Genomic DNA, 22,672 nt, shown 5'->3' with positions numbered 1-22,672 from the left:
AAATGTCTTAAACGTATTTATTCATATGATAAATCATATTAACTATGTACAACAGAGATCAAGTCTCATGAGGAGCAAACATGAAAAAAGAGCGATGGAGAGAGAGAGAGCCTGGTGGAAAAGGTTGGAGGGGGTTGTATACTCAGGGTAAGCCCCTCCTTTCCACATAGGGGTGGAGACACTCTCTGCCTCCACTGGTGTCTATATGACACGTGTGCCAATGGCTTGCAAATACTTGACACCACTCCTGGCATCATACGTGCCAGGGAACCGCCAGCAACACGTGGCGTGTCCTTTCCACCCCCGCTCCTCTTCCTCAAACAGGCCCTGGTGGCGATGCTGTCTAACCCACATTTTTCAACTTGATTTAGTAGTAGGTTATGGTTTACTTTATCAAATGCCTTACTGAAGTCCAAGTAAATTATATCCACAGTATTCCTCGGGTCCACTAATTTTGTCCCTTTATCAAAGAATGCAACAAGATTAGTCTGGCACGATCTGTTTTTGACAAACCCACCTTGGCTCGGAATGGCAGCCGTTGCGGTTCTTCTTACCGTCTAGAATTGGCACTCTGATGCCCCTTCTCTTTTCTTTGCAAATTCCAAATGGGGTCAGCAGCATCGTTTGGTCCTGGGGGGGGGGAGCTTTCTCTTCACCTGGATATCAGATGGAGTGCCCCCCTCCCACAAGGGTACTCTTTCAAGAGAGGAAGGGGTATTTTTGTAAAGAAAAGTAGAGATCAGGATGAAGGGAATTGGGCTGGACAGGTGTAGCCGCTGTGGGTAATTCGAGATTGAATCCATTTATGGGGCTGGCCTGGTCTTGCCGAGAAATTTTTTAGCTGCGATGCTTGTTGTTTATTTATTTATTGGTTTGATTTATATGCTGCCCTTTTCCGGAGACTCAGGGCGGCTTACAATGCGTTAAGCAATAGCCTTCATACTTTTGTATATACCTTCTTAGTAGGGCTTTTGCCCCCCCCAGCGGTGTTCTTTTTTATACAAAGTCAGCTTATTGCCCCCACAAACCGGGTCCTCATTTTACCTACCTCGAAAGGATGGAAGGCTGAGTCAACCTTGAGCCTGGTGAGATTTGAACTTGCAATAATTGCAGGCAGCTGGTGTTACTTAACAGTGCTTTAGTCTGCTGTGCCACCAAGGCTCTATTGTTGATGTTAACAACCTCCTGGGAGCTTCTTTTTTTTGGGGGGGGGGGAAATTGAAGACCCTTGCAAAAGTGGGGAGGTTTCTGGGGTTCACCAAAGAACGACAATCCCCCCTTCCCCAGTATATCCGGTTTAGTTACTCATTTTATGTTCTGCTTGGCTATTCCGGGATAGGTATTTCTAACACTGCTTGCAAGCTTGGTTGACTTCTGGATAATTGAAGCTGAGAAGCCCTGGGAAAAAAAACCAAAAAACACGATTTGGATTGTGGGATTTGGTCCTTGCCTGTGGAAGGCAAAAATAAAATAACAGGAAGGTTTGAGGAAAAGCCAAGCTTGAGTTCATATTTGGGACAGCTGGTGCCGGCTTGCATTGCCCTTGACAGCTTCATGCCCAGAGTAGAGTGAGTGAGGTTAATCATCAACTCTTAGTGCCCCAACTCTACCCCTAACTCTCTACTTTGGCTACCTTGCCTGGCAGAAAAAGCAAGCCAGGATCTTTTGAGGCTCAAGGCGAAGCTGATGCCCCCAAGGCAGTTCTCCCCCTCCCCATCCTTCGATGCTAGGATGGGACCCTAGAGGCTGTTTCAAGTGCTGGAAGGCATTTCTGGAGACAGACTTTGAAAAGGACGGCTAAAGCTTCGAACAGGACATGCTGAGATTTCAGAGTTGTTTATGGCGAGAGCAAAATGCTTTTAACACCTTTCCATTTGATACTCCCAACAGGGGAGGAGAGGGGAGGCTAGTTGTCACTTCTGGCTTCTGTAATGTGGCCACCACATTACAAAAAAATTATATAAAAAAAAAGATGCTGAGATTTTGAGAAAAAAAGTGCAGAGAAGAGCAACTAAAATAATGAAAGGCCTGGAGACTAAAACCTATGAAGAACGGTTGCAAAGATTTGGTCGTGCCCAAACAGGGTGGATTTGATTTAAATCGAGTTGATTTAAATCACAATTTAAATCATGATTTAAAAAGGCTAGTAAAAAGGCTTGATTTAAATCAACTCGATTTAAATCGTAATTTTTAAAGAGCAACTGTCATCTCTGCTACTCCTTTGACCCGCTGTTGACTCACCGATAGTCCCAGTGTTGCAGAATATACAGCCTCGTGCTACATAACTAAGCTCCATTTCATGCTGAAGAAACTAAATTATTTAGGTATCTTAAATAGAAAACTACCTTACCATAGATTTTTACCCCAAAAGTTTTTTATTAAAATAAATTTGATAAAAATCAAAAAAATCCAATTTCAATAAAAAAAATCCAATTTAAATAAAAAAAATCTGATTTTTTATGTTTTTTTTTTAAAAAATCATTGATTTTTATCCACCCTGTGCCCAAAAAAGGTGCTTTTTTTTCAAGAGGCAACTGGACTTTCTGGTTTTTTTCTTTGAAGACGTTTCGTTTCTCATCCCAAGAAGCTTCTTCAGCTCTACTTTTTGGGATGAGAAACAAAATGTCTTCAAAGAAAAACCAGAAAGTCCAATTTCCTCTTGAAAAAAAAAAAACATATTTATTTTCCTTTGGGACATCCATGACCTGGGTGACTGAGAATCTCCATAGATATTTGCCAGATTTGGGTTTGGCCAGTCTAGAGAAAAGAAGGACTAAGGGGACATGATAGCAGTATTCCAGTATTTGAGAAGTTGCCACGAAGAAGAAGGAGGGGGTCAACTTATTCCCCAAAGCACCAGAGGGCAGGACAAGAAACAATGGATGGAAACTAATCAAGGAGAGAAGCAACCTGGAATTAAGGAGAAACTTCCTAACGGAACAATTAACCAGTGGAACAGCTGGCCTTCAGAAGTTGTGGGTGCTTCATCACTGGAGGTTTTTAAGAAGAGACTGGACAGTCACTTGTCTGAAATGGGATTGTTCTGCCCCAGCTCCGGATTTCCGAGGATATTGACACATACCAATAGTCCTTATCAAATTTATTAAGTAACAAGAATAAACAAGACCGGCAAAGATTGGCAACCAGCCCAGAAAACAAGATACGATAAACCAAAATACTCTGATAATAATACAAGTTGTTTCCAGCAAGAACGCACTAGCTGCCTGCGACTTAAATAGGCTAAGGGAGTGGCCAATTATCCTCAAGCCTTACTCTCGAGGAGACCTCCTCCTCCTGAGTAGCCACTCCTGCCTTTTGGAAGCTCGGCGTGCTCGAGCATTGAGGAGAGGCTCCTCCACTTCGCTCTCTCCACTGGAAGGAGCCTCTGGAGGTTCTGAAGGCCCTGGCTCAGTCTCTGCCTCTGGCATCACATCCTCTTCAGCCTCCTCGCTGTCCGACGTGAGCGCTGGCTGTGCAGGCTGCTGGCGCGACACCAGACCAGCCTCCTCTTCATCGGGATCAGCCACGATCCGCGCAGGCTGCTGGCGGGCCACAACAGGTATAGAACAGTGATGACTAACCTTTTCCAGACCAAGTGCCCAAAGCGCGTGCAAACTCCCCAAATGCAATGCACGCATGGGCCCCCCTCCATGCCCCCTGCTCCGCGTATGCATGTGCGCCCCCGCATTTATCTCACACCCCCTACATGCACCCCACCCCCCACGCATGCGCAGCAGAGACCTGAAGACCAGCTCGTTGGTGGGAGGTATGTGCGGATGCGCAGCGCAGTTGAACTGGGGCGGCGGCTCGCGTGCCATCGTAGAGGGTGCCCTAGGTTTGCATCGCGGGTATAGGATCTCCTGCTTGATCGGGGGCTGGACTAGAAGACCTCCAGGGTCCCTTCTATTCTGATTCTGATTCTGGTTTCCTAGGCGTGTGCTAAAGATTTCTGTGTGGGAATCACCTCAAGTGGCAGAGATGCTTTTTGTGAAGCAAGGCAGGGAGTCAGAGGCAGCTTCCTCAAGAAAGTATCTTGTGGAATGAGAGAGGCATTTAAAGCAAGAGGTGTGTTGCAAATGTATGGCTGCTTATTCTTATTTTTTTTAAAAGCTCTTTTTGCTCCGAGGAGTGAAATGAAATACCTAACTCCACCCTTATGTTCCTAACTGATTGTTCCGTAGGGTAGTTGACAGCTAAGAGTCATGTTCATGCCCTTGTTTGTTTGCATGTATGTATTTTTATCTTGCCTTTATTATTCTTATAAATAACTCAAGGTGGCAAACATACATAATGCTCCTTCCTCCTCCTATTTTCCATACAACAAGAAACCTGTAAGGTGGGTTGGGCTGCGAGAGAGAGAGAGAGAGAGAGGGGAGGGAGACTGAGCCAAAGTCGCTCAGCCGGCTTTCATAAAGGCGGGATTAGAACTCAGAGCCTCCTGGTGATTGGCTCAAAGTCACCCAACCAGCTTGCATGCCTAAGGCAGGACTAGAACTCACAGTCTCCTGGTGATTGGCCCAAAGTCACCCAATAGCTTTTCATAGTTAAAGCAGGACTAGAATTTGTTGTCTCCTGGTGATTGGCCCAAAGTCACCCAGCCGGCTTTCGTGCCTAAAGCAGGACTAGAATTCACCATCACCTGGTGATTGTCCCAAAGTCACTCAATTGCCTTTCATGCTTAAGGCAGGACTAGAACTCACAGTCTCCTGGTGATTGGCCCAAAGTCGCCCAACAGCTTTTCATAGTTAAAGCAGGACTAGAATTCGTTGTCTCCTGGTGATTGGCCCAAAGTCACCCCGCTGGCTTTCATGCCTAAAGCAGGACTAGAATTCATCATCACCTGGTGATTGCCCCAAAGTCACTCAATTGCCTTTTATGCTTAAGGCAGGACTAGAACTCATAGTCTCCTGGTGATTGGCCCAAAGTCATCCAGCTGGTTTTCACACCTAAAGCAGGACTAGAACTCACAGAACTCCTGATTTCTAGCCTGCTGCCTTAACCAACTAGACCAAATTGCACCCCCCCATTCTTCCATCCATCTTGCACGCTTGTTATCTTGCAACAGACACTTGAGTCTTTTGGCATGCGGGTGGGCCATCCAGCGGCTTGTAATCCAGAGGGGCAGGGGTGGCAGATGGGGCCGCTTGCCTGTTTTAGCTCAGCAGCGGCATGCCCAGCTCAAGGACAGGCCATTTGCCAGAAAGATAGGACGATTTCCTGTTTTCCTGGGGGGGAGCTCTTGAATTGCTTTGAAGGGGAGTAGGTGGTAAGGGAGAAGATTTGAATTATTCCAGGTGAGGGAGCACGAGTAATATTGACAAGCCTCGGGCAACATTTCCTGATGGCTCCCTTTTGCACTGAGCTTTAGAGGAGCTGAATTTTTCAGGAGAAAAATAATGCTTTTGATAGTGGCATTTATCTGAAAGGACGGATACTTTCCTTGCCCGCCCCCCCAATAATTTATTGTGAACACGAGAAGGGTGCCTTTGTTGTTGTTAGTTGCGAAGTCGTGTCCGACCCATCGCGACCCCATGGACAATGTTCCTCCAGGCCTTCCTGTCCTCTACCATCCTCTGGAGTCCATTGAAGCTCACGCCGACTGCTTCAGTGACTCCATCCAGCCACCTCCTTCTCTGTCGTCCCCTTCTTCTTTTGCCCTCAATCTTTCCCAGCATCAGGCTCTTCTCCAGTGAGTCCTTCCTTCTCATTAGGTGGCCGAAGTATTTTGAGTTTCCTCTTCAGGATCTGGCCTTCTAAAGAGTAGTCGGGGTTGATCTCCTCTTGGACTGACCGGTTGGATCGTCTTGCAGTCCAAGGGACTCGCAGGAGTCTTCTCCAGCACCAGAGTTCAAAGGCCTCCATTCTTTGGTGCTCAGCCTTCCTGATGGTCCAACTTTCACAGCCATCCATTGCAACTGGGAAAACCATCGCCTTGACTATACGCACTTTTGTTGGCAGGGTGATGTCTCTGCTTTTTAGTTTAGTTTAGGTGTCTTTAGTTCATAATAAAGTAATAGAATCAGATGAAGGTTTTTTCCCCCTGACTAATCTTACTTTGAAGTGGAAAGAACAGCTTTAAATTTAGGGTCAACTTCTTTGGGGAGTAAATACGAACACGTACTGTAGAAACTTTCATTTTCTGCAGATGACTAAGATTTCAAATCGAGTCTCGGGGAGGAAAAAAGATGGGGCTGTTCCCCCGGATACGGGTCTCCATTTTTGAGTGAGCTTGACATGTTTGATCTTCAACTGCCAGCAAATGTTTAGATTTCAAATTCAGGTGAAAGATTTGTACCCATCCGTTCTGTTGATGGCAGTTCCCCGTTCGCTTTTTAATCTTATTTCTTTCTTTCTGTGTCTTGCTGCTTCCCCCCACCTCCTCCTTTCTTGCTGTTAAGTGTTGGCACTCTGCTAGGATTTTTTTAAAAAACTACATATGGCTAAGCCATAAGTAATTACTGATCACATTTGCTGGGTTCATGCATCATGCGAGGCCAAACATAAACCCAAAAACCCTCCCATTATGGCTTAGCGTTATGTGTCAACCAGGCCTCGCGCCTTCTTTAGCGTCGATCCCACGAGACCATCTTAGAAGGCTCTGTTCCAAAATAATTTTCCTAAAAGGTAGCTCAAGCGACAGCATCTCTCAAGATCCATATTGAGATGGAACGGAATCGGAATCGGAATCGAGCGGAAAGGGACCTTGGAGGTCTTCTAGTCCAGCCCCCTGCTCAATAGGAGATCACAACTTGGCTCCGTTATAGTCGTAAATTGAGGACTGCCTGCAATTGGAAATACTGTAGTGCAACCTCCTGAAGTATGCATGATTTTATCGGTTTGGGGTGGCGGGGAGTTGCAATAGTCCAGTAGCCTTACCAATAGCAATAGCTCTTAGATTTATATACTGCTTCACAGTGCTGTAAACCACTCTCTAAGTCAGTGGTTCTCAACCTGTGGGTCGCGACCCCTTTGGGGGTTGAATGACCCTTTCACAGGGGTCACCTAAGACCATCGGAAAACACATATTTTCAATGGTCTTAGGAATAATTTTATGGTTGACCCCCAACCATGAGGAATTGTATTAAAGGGTCGCGGCATTAGGAAGGTTGAGAACCACTGCTCTAAGTGGTTTACAGAATCAGCATATTGCCCCCAAACAATCTGGAAGGATTACCCACCTTTTGGAAGGATGGAAGGCTGAGTCAACCTTGAGCCCCATTAGGATCGAACTCCAGACTGAGGGCAGAGTTTGCCTGCAATACTGCATTCTAACCACTGCACCACCAGGGCTCTTAATAGCAATAGCACTTAGACTTATATACTGCTTCACAGTGCTTTACAGCCCTCTCTAAGCAGTTTACAGAGTCAGCATATTGCCCCCAAACAATCTGGGTTCCTCATTTTACCGACCTGGGAAGGCTGGAAGGCTGAGTCAATCTTGAGCTGGTTCAGGATTGAACTACTGGCAGTGGGCAGAATTAGCCAGCAATACTGCATTTTAACCACTGGGAGGGAGGGAGGGAGGGAGGGAGGGAGGAAGGAAGGAAGGAAGGAAGGAAGGAAGGAAGGAAGGAAGGAAGGAAGGGCAATAGCAATAGCACATAGCCCTATACACTGCTTCACAATGCTTTACAACCCTCTCTAAGCGGTTTAGGTAACAAAGCTGTTAGAGAATCTGGTAGTCCTGCTAAAAATACTTCGAAACCTCCTTCCAGAGGGGAGCAACAGAAACTGACCGTGAAGTGGATGTGTGGGGTCTCTCACAATGCTTTAAGCTCTAAGCACTTAGCGCTTATAAGCTGCATCCTGAATAACGGGATGCGAGCTTCCTATAATCTTCTCTGCTGTCCTCACCACTCTCTGTAGGGACTTTCTATCTGAGGCACTGCGGCCACCAAACCAAACAGGGATGCAGTTTGTTAAAACGTTCTCAGTCGTGCCTCTGTAAAAAGTGGCCAGGGTAGAAAGATACGCTGTTCTCATCCGACACAGGAAATGCAGACGCTGGTTTGCACGCTTCATTAAGGATGACCTGTGGAGAGACCAGTTCAGGTTGTTAGTTATCTGCACCCCCCCCCCCAGATACTTAATACTGTTGACTGTAGAGAGGTCCACGTGTTAAAACATCTTGCGGAGTTCAAGAAGTCTCCAAAACAGTGGGAGAAGCTTTGCCTAGTCAATTGGAGGTGGATGAGTTTTTCTTTACTGTTCTCCTGCCTGAAGGCAGGGGGGGGGGGAGGGGGGAGGGGAAACGTGGGGAATTTTGCCAGTGCAAATAACAATTTGGCAGTCAGAAGCACCTTCGCTGCCATACGCTGCTCGGATTCTTTGGAAGGGTAAAAAAAAAAAAGGAATGCTGAAAAGAAAGAACACCGCTTTCATTGAGTTGGAATGAGGAAGCAGCGTTATCTGCTCTTTTAAGTGGGGGATCTTAAAAAAAAAACAACTCTTCTTAGAAAGGATGTAGCTTGACTTGCTTGCTTGAGTTACCTGCAGTTATTGTTTCGCTAGCTTCTGGCCATTCTTGGGCAGGCTTTGGTTCTGGACTACTTATGGCTGTGTGTATAGACTGGAGGCATGTCCTTGTTTGGCCTTGGATATCAGGATGCTTCCAGTGCTGGAGTAAATATTTACTTGCTCATCGTTTTTAATTCCTCTCCTCTCTAACCATCATACCTTGCTAAAAGAAAGAGGTAAATCTTTTTGTAGCACCTAGGAGTTGCGGGCAAGTTACAATTTTCTAAATTTGATTGCAGGTGCCTTCTTTCTCTCTGTTTTTCTTTCTCCCTGTATCTCTCTCTCAGTATCTCTCCATCTTTCTCAGTGCTTTTCTCTCTCTCTCTCTTTGTATCTCTTTGGTTGTATCTCTCCATCTTTCTCTCTGAATTTGTTTTTCTCTCTCAGTGCTTTTCTCTGTCTCTCTGTGTCTATCTCTCTGTATCCATCTTTCTCTCAGAATCTCCCTATCTTTCTCTCTCAGTGCTTTTCTCTCTCTCTCTCTGTCTCTCTCTTTGTATTTCTTTCTCTGTATCTTCCATCTTTCACTCTGAATCTGTTTTTCTCTCTTAGTGCTTTTCTCTGTCTATCTCTCTCTGTATCTATCTCTCTGCATCTTTCCATCTTTCTCTCAGAATCTCTCTATCTTTCTCTCTCAGTGCTTCTCTCTCTCTCTCTCTCTCTCTCTCTTTCTCTGTATCTTCCATCTTTCTCTTTGAATCTCTGTTTTTCTCTCTTAGTGCTTTTCTCTGTCTGCCTGTCTCTCTCTCTCGCTGTCTCTCTCCATCTCCCTGAATCTCTCTGTCTTTTTCTCTCAGTGCTTCTCTCTGTCTTTCTTTCTCTGTCTCTCTCTGTCTCTCTGTCTCTCTGTCTCTCTCTTTCTCTATGTCTCTGTCTCCGTCCGTCCCCCCTCTCTGTTTGCATAGCGAAGGCCTTTTTCATCAGGAGCTGGTTAATTTTTTTCACCTAGAAAGGTCAAGGAAGGAACCCGTGACTCTCTGCATGCAGAATGTGCTCACCATCACCGAGCTGTTAGCGCTCCCCCCCCCAAAATCTATTTGGATTTTGCATAATTCAGCCCATGGTCTGGTCAGGAACGCCTTCCCAGTTCAGGAGCTGCTCTCTGATTGAAAAAAAAAACAAACCTTCTCCATTCTGTTTTCTAAAGCCAGCAGGCCCTGAAATCCGTGATCTTCGCTTCTTTTGAATGCCACCCCCTCAAAAAATAAAAAATAAAAAAAAATAAAATCTTGGCAGGAGCCTGTAGAGGGACTTCCTCGATCGGTAAACTTGGCCGCATCCCGAGTTGATATTTTGGTTTTAAAAAATGGTTTTGCTTCCCAGAAAGCTTGGCGTACTTCTCCGTAATGAGGCTACTGGTTTTTTTTTCTTCTGTTGGAGCGAACGGCTCCATTAAGCGGCGTTGATTAACGAGCAGAAAACCCAGTAGGGGAGGCGAAAGGCTGAGCTTCCCAACCTGGGTTGTTTGCGAAAGGGCTGCTGCATCTTTGTATGCGAAGCATGAAAGTGTAGGCTTGGAACGGAGGCACAAGACGGTGAGGGGAAACAGAGGTCTGCCAGCTTGGAAGGAAGGAAACCAGGACCTCCTGCCATCAAAGGTTCTTTTCAGGACTTCCTTTCGGCTTTGGGCACAACTTTTTTTTTTTGCTGCCTGGCAGACGTGGGCAAAGCTTACCCCGTGCTGATTTCCGGAAGCTTTAAATTCCTGGCAGGGGTACTGTTCGCGCTTGTTGCTTTTTTCCTTGGTGTGTGTGTGTGTGTATGTGTGGTGTGTGTTTCTGCATTTCAACAGGTGGCTGGCTCTCGACTCTTGGGACTCTTTTTTGAATCGCGCTAGCCTTTTTTGTATTTATTTATTTATTTATTTATTTATTTATTTATTTATTTATTTATTATTTATTTTTCAGATATCTATACCGCCCTTCTCCTTCCGGACTCAGGGCGGTGAACAGCCAAATATAAAAACATTCGTACACAAAAGTTAAAATAGATTTAAAATAATTAAATAAAATTTGGCCCATAATTTAAAACATTTCAATGAAAATCAATATCAAATTTGAAAACCAACCATCAAATCAGGACAGCCCGGCTCACTGAAAAAAGTAGGTTTTAAGGGCCCGACGAAAAGTCCGGAGGTCTGGGATCACTCGTATCTCTGGGGGTAGATTGTTTCAGAGGGTAGGTGCCACCGCAGAGAAGGCTCTCCCCCTGGGGGGTCGCCCAGCCGACATTGTCTGGCCGACGGCACCCTGAGGAGGCCCTCTCTGTGGGAGCGAACTGGCTGGTGGGAGGCTTCCACACTTGCGACTGCCTGGTAGGAGAAGAGATTTAAAAGAAATAACAGAATAATAGGGCTGGAAGGGACCTTGGAGGTCTTCTAGTCCACCCTCCTGCTCAAGCAGGAGAGCCTATACCAGTGATGGCTAACCTTTTTGCCATCACGTGCCAAAAGCGTGGGGAGCGTGTGTGTGTGTGTCTTTAGAGGCTTTCTTGGAGTCTGGGGAGGGCAAAAACAGCCTTCCCCACCCCTCCCGGAGGCCCTCCAGAGGCTGGAAAAAGCATGTTTCCCAACTTCCGGTGGGACCGGAAGGCCTGTTTTTTGCCCTCCCCAGGCTCCAGAGGCTTTCTAGGAGCCTGGAGAGGGCAAAAATGGCCTTCCCCACCCACCCCCGGAGGCCCTCCAGAGGCTGGAAAAAGCATGTTTCCCAACTTCCGGTGGGACCGGAAGGCCTGTTTTTTGCCCTCCCCAGGCTCCAGAGGCTTTCTAGGAGCCTGGAGAGGGCAAAAATGGCCTTCCCCACCCACCCCTGGAGGCCCTCCAGAGGCTGGAAAAAGCCTGTTTCCCAACTTCCGGTGGGCGCAGAAGGCCCAAAAATCAGCTGGCCGGCTTGCACATGTGCGCTGGAGCTGAGCTAGGACAATGCTCGCGTGCCCAGAGATATAGCTCCATGTGCCACAGGTAGCACATGTGCCATAGGTTCACCATCACGGGCCTTTACCTTTCCAGACAAGTGGCAGTCCAATCTCTTCTTGAAAACCTCCGGTGATGGAGCACTCACAACTTCATTCCACTGGTTAACCGTTCCCACCGTTAGGAAATTTCTCCTTAGTTCTAGGTTGCTTCTCTCCTTGATGAGTTTCCATTCATTGTTTCTTGTCCTGCCTTCTGGTGCTGCGGATCTGATGCAGGTTCAGCCATTGGTGAAGAAAAGTCTGTTTTCAGCATTCTTTAAAGACGAATGAGTATCTTGTACACAGGGCTGGGGTGTTGAAAGAGTCACATAAGGCATTGGGGTGGCCTGCCAACTCTTCCCCAAAGTCATGGGTGAGGCCAGGATGAAGAATGACATGTTATTCTTGTCATGTACAGTACATAAATCATTTCAAATGGCAGAATGATTTTACCGTCATACGTGGAATCATTTCTTTGTTTCCACTATAATCTTTGGAGGCATTAGAGTTTGCACTTAGTGCTCTAGGGAGGTAGACGTCATCCTTTTTATTGTATTGTATCTAATTAACTTTATATGACGCCCATCTCACTGTCGATCACTGTTTTTGATTTTTATGACTTCTTACCCTCCAGGCTTCATGCTAAACCATGATTTAGGGTTTATTGAAGAGACGCGGTGGCGCAGTGGTTAGAATGCAGTACTGCAGGCTATTTCTGCTGCCTGCCGGCTGCCTGCCATTTGGCAGTTCGAATCTCATCAGGCTCAAGGTTGACTCAGCCTTCCATCCTTCCGAGGTGGGTAAAATGAGGACCCAAATTGTTGGGGACAATAGGATGACTCTGTAAACTGCTTAGAGAGGGCTGTAAAAGCACTGTGAAGTGATATATAAGTGCTATTGCTATTGAATTGTCCAGGCAATCTCTGAGAATTGAACACAGTCGAATGAAAGGAAATAAAAATCTGATTTTAAGATTTGCCAGGTTCTTCCTACTCAATTCACCTCTGATTTCATAACTTTTTTTTTTTGCAGCTCTTAAGATTAGATGAGAGGGGGGTTTCCCATGAATTTCCTAGGCAGTTCTGTTTTACAGATGCTTTTATGGCAGCCATGTTTTTCAGTGATTGACTCTATCTTATCTTTTTTAATTTCTCCGGTGGATTAAGTGTACCTGCCTGATTCTCTCATCGGCATCTGAGCTCTGGTAATGACTGGATCTCATTTTTTAACAGCCGAGTTAATCGCAGAGGCGTATCCCCATTGATTTGCTATTTTACGGCTATATTAACTAGGATGTGGTAGTGCTAATGTTCTAGAAAATCTCTTTTTAATAAAGCAAATCCACTTTTGCATTAGTCAGGCAGAAACTGTGGGTCGGAGGGAAGGAAAAAAATCTGTCAAGTTTAGGTGTCTCTGTTGCATTTTTGCTGTTGTTGTTGTTAGTTGTGAAGTCGTGATCCTCTTACCATCCTCTGGAGTCCATTTAAGCTCATGCCGACTGTTTCAGTGACTCCATCTAGCCACCTCGTTCTCTGTCGTCCCGTTCTTCTTTTGCCCTCAATCGTTCCCAGCATTAGGCTCTTCCCCAGGGAGTCCTTCCTTCTCATTAGGTGGCCAAAGGATTTGAGTGTCATCTTCAGGATCTGACCTTCTGAAGAGCAGTCAGGGTTGATCTCCTCTAGGACTGGCCGGTTTGATCGCCTTGCAGTCCAAGGGACTCGCAGGAGTCTTCTCCATCACCAGGGTTCAAAGACCTCAATTCTTTGGCGCTCAGCCTTCCTTATGGTCCAACTTTCACAGCCATCCATTGCAACTGGGAAAACCATCGCCTTGACTATACGCACTTTTGTTGGCAGGGTGATGTCTCTGCTTTTTAGTATGCTGTCTAGATTTGCCATAGCTTTCCTCCCCAGGAGCAAGCGTCTTTTCATTTCTTGGCTGCAGTACCAGCAAAGGTGTACAGGTAGTCCTTGAATTATAACCTGTGGTTTAGTGACCATTTGAAGTTACCACAGCACTGAAAAAAGGGACTTATGACTGTTCCTCGCACTTACAACCATTATGACCCATGGTTATATGATCAAAATTCAGACGCTTGATAACTGGATCGTATTTCTGCAGTGTCCTGGGGGGTCATGTAATCCCCTTTTTGCCACAAGCAAAGTACCACTTTATAATGCCTTGGTAAGGCCACACTTGGAATACTGCAGCCAGTTTTGGTCGCCATGATGTAAAAAAAGATGTGGAGACTCTGGAAAGAGTGCAGAGAAGATCAACGACGATGATGAGGGGAACTGGAGGCTAAAACATATGAAGAACAGTTGCAGGAATTGGGTATGTCTAGTTTGATGAAAAGAAGGACCAGTGAAGACATGATAGCAGTCTTCCAATATCTCAGGGGTTGCCTCAAAGAAGAGGGAGTCAAGCTATTCTCCAAAGCACCTGAGGGCAGGACAAGAAGCAATGGGTGGAAATCCATCAAGGAGAGAAGCAACTTAGAACTAAGGAGAAATTTCCTGACAGAACAATTAATCAGTGGAACAACTTGCCTCCAGAAGTTTTAAATGCTCCAACACTGGAAGTTTTTAAGAAGATGTTGGATAACCATTTGTCTGAAATGGTATAGGGTTTCCTGCCTAAGCAGGGGGTTGGACTAGATGACCTCCAAGGTCCCTTCCAACTCTGCTATTCTATTCTATTCTATTCTATTCTATTCTATTCTATTCTATTCTATTCTACTCTACTCTACTCTACTCTACTCTACTCTACTCTACTCTATTCTAGGGTGAAATCCAGCAGGTTCTGGAGAACCGGCAGGAGAAATTTTGAGTAGTTTGGAGAACCGGCAAATACCACTTCTGGCTGGCCCCAGAATGGGGTGGGAATGGAGATTTTGCAATATTCTTCCCCCAGGAGTGGGGAGGGAATGGGGATTTTGCAGTAACCTTCCCCTGGAGTGGGGTGGGAATGGAGATTTTGAAGTACCCTTCCCCTGTCACGCCCACCAAGCCATGCCCACCAAGCCAGACCACGCCCAGCAAGCCACACCCACAGAACTGGTAGTAAAACAATTTGGGTTTCACCACTGATTCCCTTCCCTTCCCTTCCCTTCCCTTCCCTTCCCTTCCCTTCCCTTCCCTTCCCTTCCCTTCCCTTCCCTTCCCTTCCCTCTTCTCTTCTCTTCTCTTCTCTTCTCTTCTCTTCTCTTCTCTTCTCTTCTCTTCTCTTCCCTTCCCTTCCCTTCCCTTCCCTTCCCTTCCCTTCCCTCCCCTCCCCTCCCCTCCCCTCCCCTTCCATAGTCAATGGGGAAGCCTGATTGAGTTAACAAGGTTGTTACTAAACTGAAGAACTCTAGTGATTCACTTTTAACAGCTTTGACAAGGAAAGTTGTAAAATGGGGCAAAACTCACTTAAGCACAGAAATTTTGACTTAATTGTGGTCATAAGTCAAGGGCTATACCAGTATTGGGATCGACATTCAGAGCCTCTGAAGGTTTCTATTCTATTGTCTGTTTGATAGGTTTGCACCGGGTTGATGATAGCATGTATGTTTGGGCTTGGTTCCTTCTGTTCTTCTTTGCTGGCACTTGGATACCTGGAAAGGCGGTTCAGATTAAAGTGAAAGCATTCCCATCTTACTTTAAAGAAAGATTTTCCTTTTGTTTCTAAGCTGAGACTCAGAGATGCTGCTTGGTGTGGTTTTTCTATGTTTTTGGAAACATAAACCTTGGGGTTGGGGAGGGAGGGTTAATCTCAAAATAGTTTGCTCCCATGCAGAAGAAGAAAAGAAGAAGAAAAGAAGAAGAAGAAGAAGAAGAAGAAGAAGAAGAAGAAGAAGAAGAAGAAGAAGAAAAGAAAAGAAAAGAAAAAGAAGAAGAAGAAGAAGAAGAAGAAGAAGAAGAAGAAAAAGAAAAAGAAAAAGAAAAAGAAAAAGAAAAAGAGAATTTTAACTTTCGCTCTGTCTATACAGCTCAGTCTTCTTTAAAAAGAAACCGAGAATTTTTTCCCTTTGCCCTTCATAAAAATACAGTATAGAATATATTGAACAGTGGGTTATTATTTTTGCAGTAATAAGCTTGTGCAAATGAAAGCTGCATGGAGCTAAAATGCAAGGAAAGTCATTTTGGATTAAACTAGTAATATAGACTCTGGGCTTTCATTATTTCACTGTTTGTACAATAATATTTTTCTGCCTAGCCTCCTACAGAACGCATTGAAATATACAATCCAATCATCTTACTTAAGCTGGCTATGATCACTTTGGGGTGGTTCAGGTTGCCCATCTTTATAACTAGGGCTTGGTGGTGGCAAAGAATCCAGGTTCAAGGAGACCTCTTGAGTTTCTGATGGCCCAAAGAGGTACATCAGTTTGGGCTGCAGGATGTCCTCGTTGAATAAGGAGAACACTTTGCAAACAGCTTAACCGCTACATTGAACGAAGGGATCTGGAATTGGAGAAGTAGTTTGGCTATAAAAGGAATGGTCTTATAGTCTTGAGTTTGAGTGGCAGATGTATCAGAAAGAGCTTGACATGTATGATTGGTCAGGAAATTTCTCCTTAGTTCTAAGTTGCTTCTCTCCTTGACTAGTTTCCACCCATTGCTTCTTGTCCTACCCTCAGGTGCTTTGGAGAATAGCTTGACTCCCTCTTCTTTGTGGCAGCCCCTGAGATATTGGAAGACTGCTATCCTGTCTCCCCTAATCCTTCTTTTCATCGAACCCAGTTCCTGCAACCGTTCTTCATATGTTTTAGCCTCCAGTCCCCTCATCATCTTTTTTTTAAGACAAAAGTTTTTTTATTTTTTATATTCAAACAACCAAACACTACACAATCAATTATCATACATCATTTTATCTCCACCCAACCCCCCCTCCCCAATTCCTCCCCTGACTTCCCAGAGCAAAAACAGGATATAGCATTTAACAAACATAAGCTAAAATATGCTATTATAGAATTCAAAACTCTCTCACACTTGTTAACTCCCCTTTTAAAAATTACACTTCAACCTTCCTTTTATAAATTCTCTTATCACATTTCACATTTGTAAAAAAACAAAACAAAAAAAACCCCAACCATAATCTAATTTTAAACATTTTAAAATCTCTTAGTACATTAGCAGAACATTCTCCAAAATACAAGTTTCAAAACTTTCAAACAGTTATCCATTAAATTTTTAGGTTATCCACCTTTAAACTTCAATACTTTAAAACTACCATAAAATTCAGAAGTTATCCAACTTTAATTAAATCTTTTAACATCATGAGACAATCTCCAAAATATAACCAGTCTTTTCTTTCTTTCTATGTTTTTCCAGTCCTTCTTCAATAATACTTTCTTCTTCAGCATTACTCCTCCCCCTACTTTTATTTTCAAAAATTTTTGGGTTTGAAATTGTAGTTGATGTGTCTTTGGAATTCGTTCTCTTCTTGGGGTTGTTTCCTTTAATTTGAAGCCCCCATTTTGATTCTTCCTGCATTTGTAGACCATCAGTTCGTTCCTTATATATTGATTCTGTCTATAGAACCAAAACTTGTCAAAATATTTATCAACCTGCAGTAAAGAGTCTTCTTGCTGTTTCTCAATTAATTGAATGGACGCCTCTTCCAGAACCTCTGTGTTCGGTATAATAATCTCCATTTTAGCCCCAGCAATGTCTCTTTTATCCTCCAAAGGCACATTATCCTGATTAATTTCTTCCTCTTTTCCAGCCAGCAAGTCATTATTATTCCCCAATTTAAAATCTTGAATAGTTCTTTTAATTATCTGTCTTATCTCAACAGTAAAAGATTTTAAAAAATCTTTTAAATCCTTCGCAGTCACCACTTGTTAGTTTGCTGACTCATATAATCCATCTTTAATTTCAGCCATTTTTCAATTGTCTCTTTATGTTTGTATTAATTTGGCTATCAGGTCATTAAATCCAATTATTTTCCACGCAAATTAAGGATGTAAGTTAGTTAAAATCAATACCACAGTCTTTTCCATTCCACTTCCACTTTAAATCTTTTTCTTGAATAACCCGATAGCTTTAACAATGTTACTGATGTTAACAAGGACTTTCACTTCACTTATAAGTTTTGTTTTCACGCCCTATCTTTCCCTTTTTAAACGGAGTTAACATACAATACTTGCATTTTTAGTCTCCTGGATTAACTCTGCCAGCATCCAAAATCCATAGTCCAAATTCTTTATAATCTTTCTAGTTACTTTGCTGGTGTGGTCGCGACGCTTCGGTCTGCTTATTTTTAAGCAGACTTGTCCCGGCTCCAGAGCTCTTAAAGGGCTTTCAGGGAGCTCTCACCCTGCAAACCCCAGGCTTAAAAAAAAAAAGAGTGGGGGTCTAGGGGAGCTCTACCCAGACCCTTCTGCTCTTCTCTCCCCCTTTTCCCTGGGGGAGAGTTTTTAAGTTGCTAGACAGCTGATTTTCGCTGTTCTAGCAGCTATACGGAGTCACGGGGCTGGAGCTCCTAAAAGGAGTTCCGTCGGCATTTTGCGGAGCCACCGGAAGTTCCCCTCATCATCTTTGTTGCTCTTCTCTGCACTCTTTCTACAGTCTCTGCATCTTTTTTACATCACGGTTAATGATGGAGTCCTTGATGCTTTCCAAGCCGGGATGTTTTCTTGAAGACATTTTATTACCCAACTAAGTAACATCATCAGTGAGGAAGAACCAAAATCAGAGAGCAGCACAATTGATATCACCTAGCTGAGTGATGAAACATCGGCAAGAAGGCAACCAAGCTCAGAGAGCACCAAAGGATCCCACGTTATCTTACTGACAAACTAAATTCAATAGTAGCATGGGATGGTTTGATTGATGGTGGTGCAGTGGACTAAACTACTGTTAAAGTAGTATTTAGTTGCCAGCTGCCTGCAATTACTGTGAGTTCAAATCTCACCAGGCTCAAGGTTGACTCAGCCTTCCATCCTTCCGAGGTAGGTAAAATGAGGACCCAGTTTGTGGGGGCAATAAGCTGACTTTGTATAAAATAGAACACCGTATAGAGGGGGCCGAAAGCCCTACTAAGCAGGTATATACAAAAGTATGAAGGCTATTGCTTAAAAAGCATTGTAAGCCGCCCTGAGTCTCCAGAGAAGTGCGGCATATAAATCAAACTAATAAATAATAATAAATAAATTTTAGTGATTGTCCTTTGAGATCTCACGTGAGTATGAGTGTGCTATGATCTGGTGAAATCTTGTGCAAAAATTCCAGTGGTGAAATGTAAAATTTGTTACTAACGGTTCTGTGGGCGTGGCTTGGTGGCGGGGCAGGGGTAATGTGACTGGGTGGGCGTGGCCAACTTTTTTTTTTTACTTTTTTAAAGCATTTTTTACAACCTATTCGGGCGAATAGGTTGTAAAAAAATGCTTTTAAAAGGTTAAAAAAAAGGGTCTGATGATCACAGCTGTGCCTCGTGATCGTCAGAGCCTCTTTTTTACCTTTTAAAAGCAGAAAGTAATGACACCTGGGTGAGTCAACAGAGCCTCATGCTGCCATCGCTACCGGTTCTCTGAACCACCTGCCACAATCGCTACCGGATTGCCCGATCCGGTCCGAACTGGGAGCATTTCACCCCTGAAAAATTCCCTCCTCCTCTGAGAGCTTGGCCATTTGAAAAAAGTAGCTTTTGAAGGACCTGTGGGCAGCAGCTCTCCTCTGTAGGTGAAAATTTGGGACTGTGGCTGCATCCTGCTTTCAACCACGGCTCATCTAGACCTAAATTATTGAACAAACCGCAATTGGCAGGCCAAAATATATTGAGTGTCGATTAAATTGGAAGAACACATTGTGTCAACGTGGCCTGGAAAATGGAAACTCTTAGGAAATAACTTTGAATTAGAACGTATAGTAAAAAAAATGGCTGGGATGTGAGGACGGCAGGGACCATATTTACGCCTGACTTGATTCCCAGGGTGGGTTGGAATGATTTCAAATTATCCATGAGGCCTAGCCCCAGTCTGAGCCGTTGCAGATTTACGACCACTGTCTGCAAGAGAGAGCTTTGCCTCCGTTCTTAAAGCTTTCCACCGAAAAAACGTGTGTCTCAAATTCTTCTTGATGCCTCTCTCTGGAGCAAGGGCGTTCTCTGGCTCCTGCACTTTCTGCGAAAATATGAAGAACTCTTTCAGACCAAGAGGCCATCCCAGGGGTGAAATCTACTTACCTTCCCTACCGGTTCGGAAGTGTGCGCGTCATGTGTGATTTTGGACCCTCTGCACATGCGCAAAGCCTTCTGCGCATGAGTAGAGAGTAAAAATACTAGTTAAAACCAGGAAGTAACATTGTCCAGGTGGGTGGGCAGAACCTCACACTGCCGCCGCTACCGGTTCTCCAAACCACCCACTGCCGCCACTACCAGTTCTCTTGAACTGGTGCGAACTGATAGCATTTCACCTCCTGGGCCTTCCCCATTTTGGCTGTAGTATTTTAAGGTTCAGCTTTTGGGTTTTTTGTTTGTTTGTTTGTTCCTGGGCCTTCCTGAGCCCAGTGTTGGATAGTTTAAAAATCTTGGGCTTCGTAGAGTTGAGGATGATGGGGGGGTGCCAATATTTGAAGTTGGCAAGCGGAAAGGGGTCAAGAGAGGCTCCTTGTCTGTTCCTACCCTCCCATTAAGGCAGCGCTCGCTCTGTGGCTCTCAACAAGCTGAGGCTCGCCTTGTTCAGGCATAGGGTAGAACACGCTCGGAGGAATTCCGCTCACCAAGCCAAATTGGCCCTACTCTTGCAGGGAGGAGAATGGCTGGCAAAGCAATCTGGCACTGTTGTGAGGGAGCTTTGTTCGGCCTACTTGTTTTTCTCTGAAAACATCTTCTGACTTTCTTTGGAGCTTGGGCTCAGTCTGACACACACACACACACACACACACACACACACACACACACACACAGAGGCCTTCTTCAACTCCACGATGAAATGGAAGCTTTCTCTCGGAACATGCGTGTGGGGCGAGCTTTCCCGAAAAGCAAAGCAAAAAAATAAAATAAAATAAAAATGTCTGAAATTGCATTTAGGTGGCGTCCAGCTGTCTGTATGAAGCATGCTCGGAATACGGGAACGGAAAGCTGACCTTTTTTTTTAAGGGCTTCACGTCTCCTTCTGGATCTTCTCGGATGCCTTTTGGGTTTTCCGTTCCAGCGAGGAGAAGCCTCGCCTGGGCCACACAAGGCTTCTTGTTGACAGGGAGATGCCTCGGCTTCAGGAATTGATTTAAAAAGAAGGCTGTGCCAGCAGATTCCTCGTTTCTCTTCTCAAGCTTATGACTGACTCTCTCGGTGGCTGTTTCTAAATTTCCTTGTTCGGTTTGCCTCGTCTCCTTCGCAGCACCTCGGGAGGCCAATCCAGAGGATCGATGTCAATGTGTTTCTATCAGGGGTGGGCTTCAAAAATTCTAGCAAGGGGTTCTCTGCCCATGCTGGGCATGGCCTAGTCAGACTTCTGCACCACTGTGGGAGGGGGGCATTTTTGCCCTCCCCAGGCTCCGGAGGCTTTCCTCAAGCCTCTGGGAGTGCGAAAACGGCCTCCCCAGGCTCCAGAGGCCTTCTGAAGGCCGGAAATGGGCCTGAACTTCCAGTAGGCCCGTTTTTCGCCTACCGAAAATTAACAATTAAACAACCCACAGCTTAATGACAATTGCTGTGTGGGCTTCAACTTCACAGAATTCCCTAGATAGCCCATTCCCCACGCTGACTGTGGAATGGCGGGAGGTTGAAGAAATCCAGGCATCTTCAAAGCTGCTAAGGCTGATCAACAGGGGAATAGAGGCTCCCGAGCCCATTTCAGAAACCGTTGGGGAATTTAATATCACACCTGCCAAGCAAGCCCAGTGGGTCCTTGCAGTTACTAACTCAGTTCCCTTGACAGGTGCATCCTTTTCCAAAGCGGGAGCTGTGCTAACACATTGACAAGTTTAAAACAGGTAGATGAAAATGCTCCCGTTCTCAGCTACATACAGCACTGTCTAGAATTGCAGTTCCTCTAATTAGCTTTCGTGTGGAAACTGGTACTAACCCCAGGGGTGGGCTTCAAAATTTTTAGCAAGGGGTTCTCTGCCTGGTTGCTGGCTGGGTGTGGCCATGGTGGGCGTGGCCTAGTCAGCCTCCTGCACCACAGTGTGTGTGTGTGGGGCGTTTTTGCCCTCCCCGGGCTCCGGATGCTTTCCTCGAGCCTGCGGGAGGGCGAAAACGGCCTCCCCAGGCTCCGGAGGCCCTTTGGAGGCCAGAAACGGGCCCGTTTCTGGACTTTCAAACTTCCAGTAGGCCTGTTTTTTGACCTGCCCAAGCCTCTGCGCATGCCCTGCACTTACCTGCATTCAAAACAGACCACGTGGGGAATCTGGGAGGGGAAGGGTGGGTGAGGCCAGCCAGGAGTGGGATTTGGGGGTTCTCCGAACTGCACAAAATCTTAGCTAGAGACTCTCCCGAACCACTGCGAACCTCCAGCAGCCCACTCCTGATTTCTATCCTTTGGGGCTCCATGAATGGGAGAGGGTGGGGAAATTTCTAGCGTATTTGAAACAGATTATTTCAAACCCAGGCGAGTGTAAGGAAGATGACCTTGATAGAGGTCTGCAGGATATCCGTTGCCTAGGCGAAAGATGTGAAAGCATTTTGAAAGTCCACCAGGAGGTGTAACGTCCAGAGGTGGCTCAGACAGGGACTCCCCGATTCATTGGGGTGTAAGAAGGAAGGCAGAAGAGATGCAGCACAATTGGACCTGTAAGATTCCATTATTAGAGCCAATCTCAATAAAAAATAGTTTTGGCTTTCCTGTGGGGTGGATGTCTGGTCTACCAAATGGGACTGACTGCCTGAGCCAGATGTTACAACATGTGTACAAATGGGGACTATAATCCATATTGCCCTGACTAATGGTTTGGGTAATGAAACGTCTGCAAGAAAACCACCAACCTCAGAGAGCATCAAGGACCCCACAGTCGTCTTCTTCTTCTTCTTCTTCTTCTTCTTCTTCTTCTTCTTCTTCTTCTTCTTCTTCTTCTTCTTCTTCTTCTTCTTCTCCTCCTCCTCCTCCTCCTCCTCCTCCTCCTCCTCCTCCTCCTTCCCCTTCCCCTTCCCCTTCCCCTTCTCCTTCTTACCCTAACCCTAACCCTCAATGTCCACTAAGCAAAGTCAATGAGGGTGGGGGGTGGGGGTGGGGGAAAGACTGGATTCGCTTAGCAACGGTGTGATTTCAACTGCAGGG

General features: G+C 45.2%; 1 protein-coding gene across 2 annotated transcripts in view; it reads left to right on the top strand.

The window, feature by feature from the left end:
* Nucleotides 1-22,672, top strand: part of MID2 (midline 2) — a 197,194-nt gene that overhangs the window by 1,659 nt on the left and 172,863 nt on the right. The gene's annotated exons all lie outside the window — the stretch shown is intronic.

Source organism: Pantherophis guttatus, chromosome 12 (assembly GCF_059756535.1).
Source record: "Pantherophis guttatus breed Tessera chromosome 12, ASM5975653v1, whole genome shotgun sequence".
NCBI lineage: Eukaryota > Metazoa > Chordata > Lepidosauria > Squamata > Colubridae > Pantherophis > Pantherophis guttatus.
Note: the sequence above shows the minus strand (reverse complement) of the source record. Positions and strands in the feature narration are given on the sequence as shown.